The 13,237-nt window shown below is 44.9% G+C and overlaps 1 long non-coding RNA gene across 1 annotated transcript; it reads left to right on the forward strand.

Moving 5' to 3' along the window:
* Positions 1 to 149: 149 nt before the first annotated feature.
* LOC136146685 (uncharacterized) lies at positions 150 to 10,035 on the forward strand. The gene is made up of 3 exons (XR_010659034.1): positions 150 to 863; positions 4,585 to 4,770; positions 6,287 to 10,035. It is a non-coding gene; the product is annotated as an uncharacterized lncRNA (long non-coding RNA).
* Positions 10,036 to 13,237: the final 3,202 nt, after the last annotated feature.

Genomic DNA, 13,237 nt, shown 5'->3' on the forward strand with positions numbered 1-13,237 from the left:
GCCTCTGAGAATTCCACCTGTCAGCTATTCAGTGACACGTAAAAATCCTCTGGGCAGTGGGGGGAAGATTATGGGGCAAAGGGCATATCCTAAATCAACCAACATTTTCAGAAGCAGCAACCTAAGTCTGAATGCAAAGGAGGACATGGGTCAGAGGAGGCTGGAGGCTGGAGTCCGGGGCTCCAGAAGTGCCCTGAGTCGGGTCCACCCCCAGGACCACACCTGCAGGGATTGGAGCAGCTGAGGGAACAGTACCCTGATGCTCGGGGGAAGATGGGTTTGAAGGGAGCAGCGTCACGCTGTGTCCTGCCTGTTGGGACCTGGGCTGTCTTTGCAAACGGTTCCCCTTTCTGGTCCTCGGATTCCATCCGCTGCCTGGCAGGGTCCTGATAAACAGCAGCATCGCAGGTAGACGTGAGCCCCCACGCTGGCACCCAGGCAGGAGAGCGGGCACGTTGACGGCAGTGCTGATCACGTCCTCTCAGACTGGATGATTTCACCTTTGAGAAATCTCCTCTCAGAATGCTGGCTTTTGGAGGTTTATTTTTGAGAATGGAAAGGAGAGGAATTGGGGAGGAACCGGTCTTCAATCGCACAGGTGATGGTACAGTGGATGAAGTCATGGGCCGGAAGTCCAAGTCACCCGGACTCTCACTGCCGCTAGCTGGGGATGCGGGGCACAGCTGGGCCTCCATCAGCTTCCCCAGGACCAGAGTGAGAGTTTTAATCTAAACAGTCTTTTATTATGGACGCTGATTTAGACCAAGGGTGCCGAACCAGGGTGGATTTTGCTACCCCGAAGTACCTAGTCACTTTTGGAGACATTTTCAGCTGTCACCACCGGAGGACGCCACCGGCATACAGTGAGTAGATAAAGGGTGCTATTAAGATCTTAAAAGGCACAGAGCAGCCCCATGACTTGCATGCGTGCATGGTAAGTTGCCTCAGTCATGTCTGACTCTTTGCGACCCCATGGACAATTGTAGCCCTCCAGGCTCCTCGGTCCATGGCTGTTCTCCAGGCAAGAGTGCTGGACTGGGTTTCCATGCCCTCCTCCAGAGGATCTTCTCAACCTAGGGATCAAACCCAGGTCTCCTGGGAAGCCAGTGAGAGAGAATTAGCCAACCCCAAGTTTCAGAGCCACCAAGGTTGATTAGATGAAGTAAATGAAGCAAGTGTGTGTGTGTGTGTATGTTTGTGTAAAGAAAACTTACTCCAGGTACTCCCCCGGTGGTCTAGTGGTTGTGAATCTTCACCTCTGCAGGGGGCACAGCCTTGACTCCTGGTTGGGGAACTAAGATCCTCATGCAACCGTGCAGTCAAAACAGGAAAATTAAAAAAGAAAGGAAAATTGCTCCAAGCATAGGCATGTCTTAGAAGTTTTGGAGCTTATCCTTAACTTACACAAAGTCAAGGAGATAAAGCTTGTGCACATTTTAAAAATAGATATATTTTAGTACACCTTTCAGGAAAGAGTCCTAGGAAATCTGGGTATGTATGAAAGATGCTAAAATTTCAACCAAATGCATCACCCACTTCAAAGGTAACATGTTGTTCTTTGAAAAAAGACATAATTTTGTATTTAGTTTCAAGACTCTTTCCCACTTACCCCACCTGGTTTGAATCTAGTTTATTTTCCCTGTAACAGATCATTCCTGGGAACAACTGACGTGAAAAGTGTTCGATATGAACTCTCCCCCTCTCTCCCGCGGCTCCTCCTTGTCTTTAAACTGTTGTGTAACTCGGTTTGGTAATAATTAAACTTCATCCAGATGGAAGGGTAGATCTCTACTAACAGAATGACCCACACATGCTACATGAAACCCATCTGGCCAAGAGAAACATGAACCTTAGCTGTTCTTTAGGTAAGACATGTTTTGCTGTGGATACAAAGAAATGTCTTCTTAAGTGTGCTTACGTTTAATGAATGAACATACCCTGGCCCCTCGTTTTCACTCCATTCCAGCTTATGCCACGTTTCGGACACACAGATCAGCTGAGGATGACAGCCAAGCGCACTGGCTCTCCTGCATGGCTCAGCTGGCCAGATGCTAAGGCCAGATAAACGACCCTCTCTCTCCCTCTCTCCTTCCCCCCTCCCTCCCTCCCTCCCTCACAGACTCCCTCCCTCCCCTCTACCCTCTCTCCTACCCTCCCTCACTCTCTTTCTCCTCATTTGGATTTAGTTTTATCACCTTTATAGGAATAGGAATGATTCCTAGGAGGAAAAAAAAAAAATCCAAGGAGACGGATGTCAATTTTGTGTCATGTGTACATGTGGGTCCCTTCCAAAGACTGTCTGGACTAAACTGGACCCTGAATTGTCCTTACAACCTACTTTAATGTCAGGGTAATCCATGAGAAACGCTGGGCTGGAGGAAGCACAAGCTGGAATCAAGATTGCCGGGAAAAATATCAATAACCTCAGATATGCAGATGACACCAAACTTATGGCAGAAAGTGAAGGGGACCTAAAGGGCCTCTTGATGAAAGTGAAAGAGGAGAGTGAAAAAGTTGGCTTAAAGCTCAACATTCAGAAAACTAAGATCATGGCATCTGGTCCCATCACCTCATGGCAAATAGATGGGGAAACAGTGGACACAGTGGCTGACTTTATTTTTCTGGGCTCCAAAATTACTGCAGATGGTGATTGCAGTCTTGAAATTAAAAGACACTTACTCCTTGGAAGGAAAGTTACGACTAACCTAGACAGCATATTAAAAAGCAGAGACATTACTTTGTCAACAAAGGTCCATCTAGTCAAGGCTATGGTTTTTCCAGTAGTCATGTATGGATGTGAGAGCTGGACTATAAAGAAAGCTTAGCACCAAAGCATTGATGCTTTTGAACTGTGGTGTTGGAGAAGACTCTTGAGAGTCCCTTGGACTGCAAGGAGATCCAACCAGTCCATCCTGAAGGAGATCAGTCCTGGGTGTTCATTGGAAGGACTGATGATGAAGCTGAAACTCCAATACTTTGGTCACCTGATGCGAAGAGATGACTCATTGGAAAAGACCCTGATGCTGGGAGGGATTGGGGGCAGGAGGAGAAGGGGATGACAGAGGGTGAGATGGCTGGATGGCATCACCGACTCAATGGACATGGGTCTGGGTGGACTCCGGGAGTTGGTGATGGACAGGGAGGCCTGGCGTGCTGTGGTTCATGGGGTCACAAAGAGTCGGACACGACTGAGCAACTGAACTGAACTGAACTGAATCCACGAGAGGCCGACCTCTTGCTCATCCCAGAGCATATCACAGCCCAGGTCAGTCTTTCTAGACCTTTCAAGGCTCACTTTCCCGTTGAGTCATTCCATCAATGTTAAATGCCTGCCACGTGGCAGGTGTTGCTATAAGATTTTCCATCCTAACATGTTATATCCCCACCTATGTGACCTCAGTAATTCACTTAACCTCTCCATGTTCCAATGCCCTCATCTATAAAGACACAATGACATGGAAAATCATGCTTTTCTCAATGCTCATGCCCCTCCTCACCATACACGCCACATCTTCAGGCGTGTTCAGTCGTGTCTGACTCTGGGCGATCCCATGGACTGTAGCCTGCCAGACTCCTCTGTCCATGGGGATTTTCCAGGCAAGAATACTAGAGCGGGCTGCCATTTCCTTTCTCCAAGGGATCTTCCCAACTCAGGGATCGAACTCACACTTCTTGAGTCTCCTGCATTGGCAGATGGATTCTTTACCACTAACGCCACCTGGGGCGATCGTGGATTTTCAGAGATCTGGACCAGGGTTATCCTGAGAGTCTGTGAAGTTGCCTACCTCATAGACAAGTCCAGTCTGTGCTGTCATCCTGGGTATTTTCACCACTTTTTCCTCCCATGAACTTGGTTATTATGGGGTATGCCTCCCTGCGTACACTGTGATCTGGGGGTCTTGACTGTAGCCACATATTTTACATAATCATTCCGGAATTTAATTCAAAACTTCTCGGCATTCTAAAAATAGGCTATCGCTTTGCTTATTTTTATACCCCTAACATGGCTGCCAAGTTTTTGCTTGGAGTGAAATATGAGTTAGAACTGATCCATTGGAATGGTATTAATTATAGCACCCCAAATAGTAATGAAAAGCTGCATTACGAAAATTACTAGGTAACCACATACAAATACTGCTTGCTGTCAGCTTTTTGTAGCTAAAATTGGAGCTAAGGTGGGCCCCACTTGTCCTGAGCACTGACAAAGCAGCGTTCAAAGCTGCTAAAACCTCTAAGAACCGGTCATTCGAGACGTTATTCTAAAGACTTGCGGAGTGAGGCCCGTAAGTGCAGGTCCCCTGGATTTGAGGTTAGGTTTCTTATTGTCTCTGAAACACACTGCCCTTAATCAAGAAGAATCAAGAGAATCAAGAAGCAAACGCCACCTTGCCATGCTGCTGGAGGAGAAGCTGGTTAAAATATTCCAAGCATGTTGAGGTTTTTACACTATAAATAAATATGCTGTTTTTTAAATTTTCTCATCAAGTCACAGCACTAGTTGCGGTACAGTAAAGTCGCGGTTTTCCCAGGGATCGAGGCTTTTGACTCTGTGGTGTTTCTGCTGTTGTTTGTTTTCCTTTTCAGGAAAGTTCCTCTGTAAAGAAAGTGATTCAGATTCTGGAAAGAAACAATGATTTCTTGGCAGGGACAAAGGAGAGATCAAAGGTGAGATTGTAATATGATAAAAGCTCAATTGAACCAAATCAGGATTGTCCCTGGAACTTAGGAAATTTCGTTTCTAAAATGGAAACTCTTCCCATAATCTCAAAGGTATGTGCATTTAATTTTTTGGTAAAAATGAATGAGTAAACAGAGTCTCATGAGCTATTTTACAAAATTATTCAAATAATGCAGGCTTAATTTCTTGCTCTCTCTTTAAAAACTCTGGTGGATTTGGCAAGCATGCATCACATGAAACATTAACAGAAAAGCTTGAGAGAATTCCAGCAACTGCTAATGAATTTTGTAAATTTTTTCTAGATAGTAGTTTTGCCTTTAAAGGGCTATTGGTTTTATTAATCATCCCCAATTGCTAAGCTATTCCATCCTATGCCCAGTAGGAAGAACCCTGGTTTCATACAATGCTTTGCAATCCCCAGGGGATGAGTTGAATTTATGGGTTCACGAGCAGACATGTGGAGCATGCTCAGTAAGCTTCAGCCTCACTGTCTTGATAGTCACTGGCTCATGTTCAAGAGTGAGGAGCTTGGGAAGGTAAGATACCTACTTGACTAACACAGATCTTATTTCTGTGTCATAAGGAGGAAGGACATGGCATTATTTCTTCTCCAAGGAAGAGTACTTTTTTCTGCCAGAAAGTGGTTTCCCTACCAGGACCATTTTCTTTCTTCTGGTACTTCCTACCTCCATGGGAACACTTTTGGTTGTGACTATTTAGCAAACAGGGGAGTTAATAACAGTCTCAGGAGGTTATGAAAGGGATCTGCCTTTTGCAAAGGAAATGGGTTAATATGAAGGAAAACCCATGTTTTCCTTGGGTCCTCTCTGGTCTGTGGCTGCGGAGAATCTCTTCTGACCTGGAGTTCAGGGAGCAATCTTCACAGTCAGGAGAATTTGACTAGACTTAGTGCTGATTCTGCTCCAATTCCCAGCCTCTGATTCAGTCATTTGCGTCCTCTTGCTTCTACCACGTCTGTGCCCTTCCATCATTAAACCTGAGTTCTGGATAAGTGTCTCTAACCTTTGAAAAAGAGATGCTGCTAAAGTATTTATGAAGTACCCGTCCATGTTCTCCGGGAACAAGGGACCTGCAAAGTTCTGCGACGGAACCTCCTGTCCTGTCTGATGCTCCAGCCTTCCTGCTTACTTGGCGCCCTGGCGCCTGCTGACTTGAGCTTATCCTGAGATTCCCGGCCCAAATCTTACACAGCTGGGCTCTTCCTTCTGGGATGATGGGTCCACGAGGGAAGCCTACGTCAGTGCTTGCGAAGGGTGGTTCTGGGGCCGCTTGAGTCAGAGTCGTGTGGGATGCCCATTAGATACTCAGAATTCTCTCCCTCACATCCCTACAACACAATCCCCTGAATCATACTCTCTGAAGATTACATCCCTACAACATAATCCCCTGAATCGTACTCTCTGAAGATTACAGTCCAAGAACCAGCATTTACACAAGCTGTTCAGAACACTGAGATTAGAAAGTATACCAGAACATGAGCCTGAGATACAATATAATATATAATTATATGTTATATAATCTCAGGCTCATAATTGGATAGTGGAGAGAGCAAAGGAATTCCAGAAAAAACATTTGTTTCTCTTTGAGTGACTACACTAAAACCTTTGACTGTGTGGATCGCAACAAACCGTGGAAAATTCTTAAAGAGGTGAGAATACCAGACCATCTTACCTGCCTGCTGAGAAACCTGTATGCAGGTCAAGAAGCAAGAGTTAGTGCTGGACATGAGACAACACACCGGCTCAAAATTTTGAAAGGAGTACGTCAAGGCTCTATGTCGTCACCCTGCTTATTTAACTTACATGCGGAGTCATCAAGCGAAATGCCGGGCTGGATGAAGCACAATCTGGAATCAAGATTTCTGGGAGAAATACCAATAACCTCAGATATGCAAATGACACAGGTGACACCACCCTTGTGGCAGAAAGCAAAGAGGAATTAAAGAACCTCTTAATAAGAGTGAAAGAGGAGAGTGAAAAAGTTGACTTGAAACTTAGCATTAGAAAAACTAAGATCATGGCATTCCCATCCCATCACTTCATGGCAAATAGAAGGGGAAAAAGTGGAGGCAGTGACATTTTATTTTCTTGGGCTCCAAAATGACTGTGGACAGCAAATGCAGGCATGAAATTAAAGGATTCTTGCTCTTTGGAAGGAAAACTATGACAAGCCTCAATGGCATATTAAAAAGCAGAGACATCACTTTGCTGATAAAGGTCCATCTAGTCAAAGCTATGGTTTCTCCAGTAGTCATGTGCAGATGTGAGAGTTGGACCATAGAGAAGGCTGAGTGTCAAAAGAATTAATGCTTTTGAACTTTGGTGCTGGAGAAGGTTCTTGAGAGTCCCTTGGACAGTAAGGATATCAGACCACTCAACCCTAAAGGAGATCAGTCCTGAATATTCACTGGAAGGACTGATGCTGAAGCTCCAATATTTTGGCCACCTGATGTGAAGAACCAATTCATTGGAAAAGACCTTAATGCTGAGAAAGATTGAAGGCAAAAGGAGAAGGGAGCAGGAGAGGATGAGATGGTTAGATAACATCACCAACTTGATGGACATGAATCTGAGCAAACTTCAGGAGATAGTGAAGGACAGAGTAGCCTGGTGTGCTGCAGTCAATGGGGTCGCAAAGAGTTGGACATGACTTAGCAACAAAGAGAATTACTAGCATATCTTCACTAAAAGAAATTCTAAAGAAAGTTTTTCACAGTGAAGGATATTCAACATAGATGGAAACCCAGAAATACAGAAAGAAATGCAGAAGAACAGAAAGTGAATTTTGTGAGCAAGTATAAATGGATGTTGAAGGTATAAAGCAATAGTTATATATGATGGGATTTAAAACATACTTGTGATTGAAGCACAACAATAACACTGAATCTTCAGAAAGCGAATGGAACTCTGAATTCTTAGCATTATCAGGGAATTAGTAAAAATAATAAATTAATTTAAATTGTATAAAGCAGGAATGCATATTTTAACTTTTGGGTTACTTCTAAAGAAATAATAAAAAGAATTTGTAATCAGCAAAAAAACAGAAGGAAAAGCATAACAAAATATTTGACTGATTTTAAATCAAGAAAAAAAAAAAGAAGGAAACTAAGTTATCTACAGTCCACCTTCAAGGAACCCCATGCTGCCCTATGACAGTATATATGTGTACTTCTAGTTTTCCTGTCCTGGAATTTGTGCTGAAACATTTTAGTTATTCATGTGGTATGGCCGCCGTGATAGGAATACGTTTTGGTTACTTTTACTTTAAATAATCAGTTATCTCTTTTAGGGATGTAACTGATAAACAAGCGAGTGCTGTTTGTACTCACCCATGCAGTGAGCATCCGGATACTGTCACACATTTGTGTGGGTCCAGCTGCCATCAGGACCATCTTTTCCTTGCTTCAAGGGCATCTTTAACATTTCTGTCGTGTGAGTTTCTTTACGATGAATTCTTTCAATTTTAGTACATCTTGAAAGTGTCCTTATGTCTCCTCGGTGTTTGAAAGATCTTCTCAGGGAGTAAAGAACTCTAAGTTGACAATTTTCTTTCAGGATTTGAAAGCCGAATCTTTCCTGTTGTCTAGTTTACCCTGCTGCGGATAGAAAATCTCCTGTCATCCTTTCCTTTGTTCTTCTGTACCTAAAGCACCTTTATTTTTCCTCCGGCTGCCTTTAAGATTTACTTCTTGGAACTGTGAGTTCACAGTTTTCATCAAACTTGGAGACGCTTTGGCTGTTGGTACTTCAAAGGACTTTTCTGTTCCCTCCCCCCATCTTCTCCGGAGACTCCAGTCAGATGTGTATTTGAAGACTTAACATTGTCCCACCATTCATTTATTTTAAAATTCTCCTTTCTCCTTGGCTTTCTTTTATATATGCATAACTTTCAGTGTCTAGATTCTCTGGTTTTTCTTCTGCAATGTCTAATCTTTTATTACCACCACGCACTTTATTTTTTATATGACTCCTAGGACTTTTCACCTCCAGAAGTTCAATTGGGGTGCTTTTTCACTCTCCATTGTTCCTGTAGGCTCTTGACCACGTGGTGCACCGTCTGACCTCTGTTTGAGCGTATCGGTGCCGTTTTTGACGGACGGCCTTTTCCCCTCCTTGAGGTTTCGGCTTCTCTGAGGGCCTGGTGGGTTTTTGACCAGATGTCAGATGTGAATTCTACCTTGACTGATGGTTCGTTTTGTGCTCCTGTAGTTTCGCGCGCTTGAAGGCAGTCAAAGGAGCCAGAACTTGCCTGTGGAAAAGGAACTAATTTGGGCCATTTGTAGTGATGTGGATGAACTTAGACTTTGTCGTACAGAGTGAATTAAGTCAGAAAGAGAAGAGAAAATATCGTACATTAATGTGTATATATATAGAGAGAATCTGAAAAACGTGGTACTGGTACTGATGACCCTATTTGCAGGGCAGAGACACAGACAGAGAGGACAGGCCTGCGGACACGGGAAGGGGAGTGTGGAACAAATTGGGAGAGTAGGATTGACTTATTTACACCATCGTGCGTAAGACAGACAGCTAGCAAGAAGCTGCTTGGTAACAGAGAGCTCAGCTCAGGGCTCTGTGATGACCTGGGGGGGGGGGGGTGCGACGGAAGATTAGGAGGCAGGGGATATGATGCATGTAGCTGGTTTATTCACGTCATCCACACAGCAGAAACTAACATCACATCAGAAAACAATTATCCTTCAATTAAAATAATTAAAAAAAAAAACGGCTTGTAGCTGATCCGGGTGGGATCGGCAGAGTGTTCAGCGTCCAGTTGCTTAGCCGTGGCCCTTCCTAGTCACCTGGTGGATGTTCCACGGCCGTGAGACGTTGCACTCTGGCTGGCGGGCGTAGGACGGGCTGCCGCCCGCCCCAGTCCTGCTGGGTCCCGTAGGCCTGAGTCCCGGTCGCTTGCTCACACGCGGGCTGATCACTGCTCGCTGAGAGCCGACGCCCCATCCCGCGAGCTCCTCGCAGCCTGGTTCCCGTGAACTCACAGCCGGCCCTCCCTGGGCCTCACACTGCCTGCCACAGTGAGCTGAGAGACGGGTCGCAGGGCCCAGCGCCCTGCCTCTCACGTGGCTCTGCCCTTTGCTGCCTCACACCCAGTGTTCTAGACACTGCTGTTTATATTCTGCAATAACCGACATGGGAAGAGAATCTGAAAACGAATAGATGCATGCGACCGAGTCACTGTGTGCGCACCTGAAGCTAACATACCACGTTGTAAATCAACTCTATTCCAGTCTGAAATAAAAACCAAACATTGTTTAATATTGTGTGTCAGTCTTTTTTTCTCCTTGGGCTAGGGAGTTAATCCAGGTCTTGTTATTTCATCTAGACTGAAAGTAGAAATCTCACCATAAATAATTTGTTAAATAAAGGAAAACCGGGGCAAGTGTTTGCAATTTACCACTGTAATAGAGGAATAGGGTTAATATTCTTCCCATTAAACAAGCTTTTAGGACCATGACAGCATATTTAATCATAAAAAGAAACAAAAAACATACCGTTTATAAATGGTCTTTTGAGAGAGGTTGAAATGCAAATGGCCAAAGGGCAAAAAGAAAAATGTTCCACCTCAATGATGTTTCAGTAAATAAATGTACACATAAATGAGATCCTGTTTTTCTCCATCTCACCATAGCAATGAGTGTGCTGATACCTGCTGCTGAAGAAAAGTGAAAGTCGCTCAGTCGTATCCGACCCTTTGCAGCCCCGTGGATTGTAGCCTGTCAGGGTCCTCTGTCCATGGGATTCTCCAGGCAAGGATAGTGGAGTGGGTTTCCATTGCTTTCTCCAGGAAAGTAAAAGTGAAAGTCGCTCAGTCATGTCTGACTCTTTGAGACCCCATAGACTGTGTTCTCCAGGCCAGAATCCTGGAGTGGGTAGCCTCTCCCTCCTCCAGGGGACCTTCCCAACCCAGGGATTGAACCCAGGCCTCCCACACTACAGGCGGATTCTTTACCAGCTGAGCCACCAGGGAAGCCCAAGAATACTGGAGTGGGTAGCCTATCCCTTCTCCAGGGGATCTTGCTGACCCAGGGAATCCAACTGGGATCTCCTGCATTGCAGGAGTATTCTTTAGTAGCTGAGCTACCGGGGAAGGTGTTGATGAGGAAAGAGGCAATCTTACACGATGCTCAGGAGAAGGTGACGTGGTACCCTTTCGGTTATATATGCATTCATAGCCAAATATATATATGTATTTACACACACACATATTTGGTGCTATGTATATGTATATATCGGAGAAGGCAATGGCAACCCACTCCAGTACTCTGGCCTGGCAAATCCCGTGGAAGAAGGAGCCTGGTAGGCTGCAGTCCATGGGGTTGCCAAGAGTCAGACATGACTGAGAGACTTCACTTTCAGGCATTGGAGAAGGAAATGGCAGCCCACTGCAGGGTTCAGCCTGGAGAATCCCAGGGACGGCGGAGCCTGGTGGGTTGGTCGCACAGAGTCGGACACGGCTGAGGCGACTTAGCAGCGCAGCGTATGTATATATGCACACATATATTTGGCTATAAATGTGTATATGTTTTAAGTTTTAAAATGTGATTTCCCATTGGTCTAATTCTTGCTACTGGAATTTCTTCTAATGAAAAGAAAGCCAAGTTCACATTACAAGGATGACATTAAAACTTTGTAGATAAAAATCAATTTTGAAATTCTCTTGTCCAAAAGTAATACTTTCAATAAATAAGGTGTGGTATAGCCATAAAACAAGACACTATGCTGCTATTAAAATAAATATGCCTATATAGTTTTTTTTTTTGACATAGAAATCTTTGTTATATGATAATCGATGAGAAGACCAACATTCAAACAAAACTGTGACATGATCCCATTTATAAAAATGTGTGTGTCTGTGTACCACTGTGTGTGACTGTATATGTGAGTGTGATTGTGCATGGATGTGAGTGGACACACATGTCTAAATGAGCGTGTGTATAACTGTGATGTTTATTGTGTGTGAGAATATGTGTAAGAATGTGAGAGTGCATGTATTTCAGGATGTGTTTTATCCTCTTTATTCTTTGTCTTTATTTTTCAAAATGTTTTTATAACGAGCATGCATTTCTTTCTAATCAGAGATAACCATAAAGATCTTCCTCAGGGAGAAAATTATGTTTATACACACAGAACACTGCACTTTAAGGAGGCCTTAGCTTAGTAGTTCAGTGGAAATATAACCTTGGAGAAGGATGGAGTTGTCTTAGTCCCTAATTTTAAGGACAAAGTGTTGGTTTCAGAAAGGTGAGATGCACAAGTCAGTACAGATCATTAGAGAACTAAAGCTTAGGTTTGGAGAAAGAACAAAGCTCTTGATCTCAGAGGATGCAAACAGCCCTGTCTGAGCATCTGCCCTCCCCACTCCACCCCATCGTCTAAGGGCAATCTGGAAAAACTTTTTTATTTTTGTGGACATTGTTTCCATTGTCCAAAAGGTCCAAGGCTTCCCAGGTGGTGCTAGTGGTAAAGAACCTACCTGCAATGCTGGAGACATAAGAGATGCGATTTTGATCCTTGGGTTGGGACGATCCCCTGGAGGAGGGAATGGCCACCTACTCCACTGTTCTTGCCTGGAGAATCCCATGGACAGAGGAGCCTGGCCGGCTACAATCCATAGGGTCACAAAGAGTGGGACACGATTGAGGCAGCTTAGCAAGCAGCATGCAGGTCCAATTCAAGACCCTCACTACGGGGCTGGCGAGCTCTGCACCCTGGCTCGGGGTCTCCATCAGCTGTGATGAGACAGCGTGCATTAAGCACACAGCGTGGCCCCTGACCTCAGTCATCAGGCAACATCACCACTAGTTACAGCGTAAGACCCCCGGCAGTGGCCCCTGCATGCAGGCTTTCCACGATCAGAGGTTTGTCTGGTTTCTATCAGCAGGACTGCTGACTTGTAAATAGTGGTTCCTGCGGTAGGAGGTATGAACATGTGCTCCAGTTGAAAGAATTAGGGCAGGGAGTTTATACTCCCCTCCCCAGAGTTTCTGATTCTCCTTCCCCCAAAGCTGTCAGAGCTCATGGCCTCAGGGGCGTGGAGAACCGTGTTTGTATGGCGCATTGCCTCTCCTCCGAGCACCCCACCCGCTGGGGCGTGACTCAGCATGTTGCTGGGCTCTTCCGTGCAACAAGGATTCCTTAATCAACACTTCATCTTGCCATGTTCCTGGCCCGCCCATCCATCTTTTCACTTCATTTCGAAGGGGGTTTCCTGGTAATTTTACCAGATATTTATTTTCCTTCCTGATCTCCAAACAGCTGGAAAGTTCAAGAATCAATCAACCAATAAAGCAAATAGTCGATAAAGTCTTTACCCAGTGGCGGCTCCTGGTTTTCTATATAATAGAGGCTTGCTCTGGTGGAAGGATGCGAGATTGGACAGGCACTCCTTTTGAAGTCGTGAGCACATTGTCTTTACCAGGACTGCAGGCTTATCACGGTTGCCTGGGTGCAGGGGTTTGAGCGGGTCGAGCGGGGCCACCTGCCTCTTTAACTCTCTCTGCTGCAGCTCACCGTGGTGCCC

Source organism: Muntiacus reevesi, chromosome 14 (assembly GCF_963930625.1).
Source record: "Muntiacus reevesi chromosome 14, mMunRee1.1, whole genome shotgun sequence".
Classification (NCBI taxonomy): domain Eukaryota; kingdom Metazoa; phylum Chordata; class Mammalia; order Artiodactyla; family Cervidae; genus Muntiacus; species Muntiacus reevesi.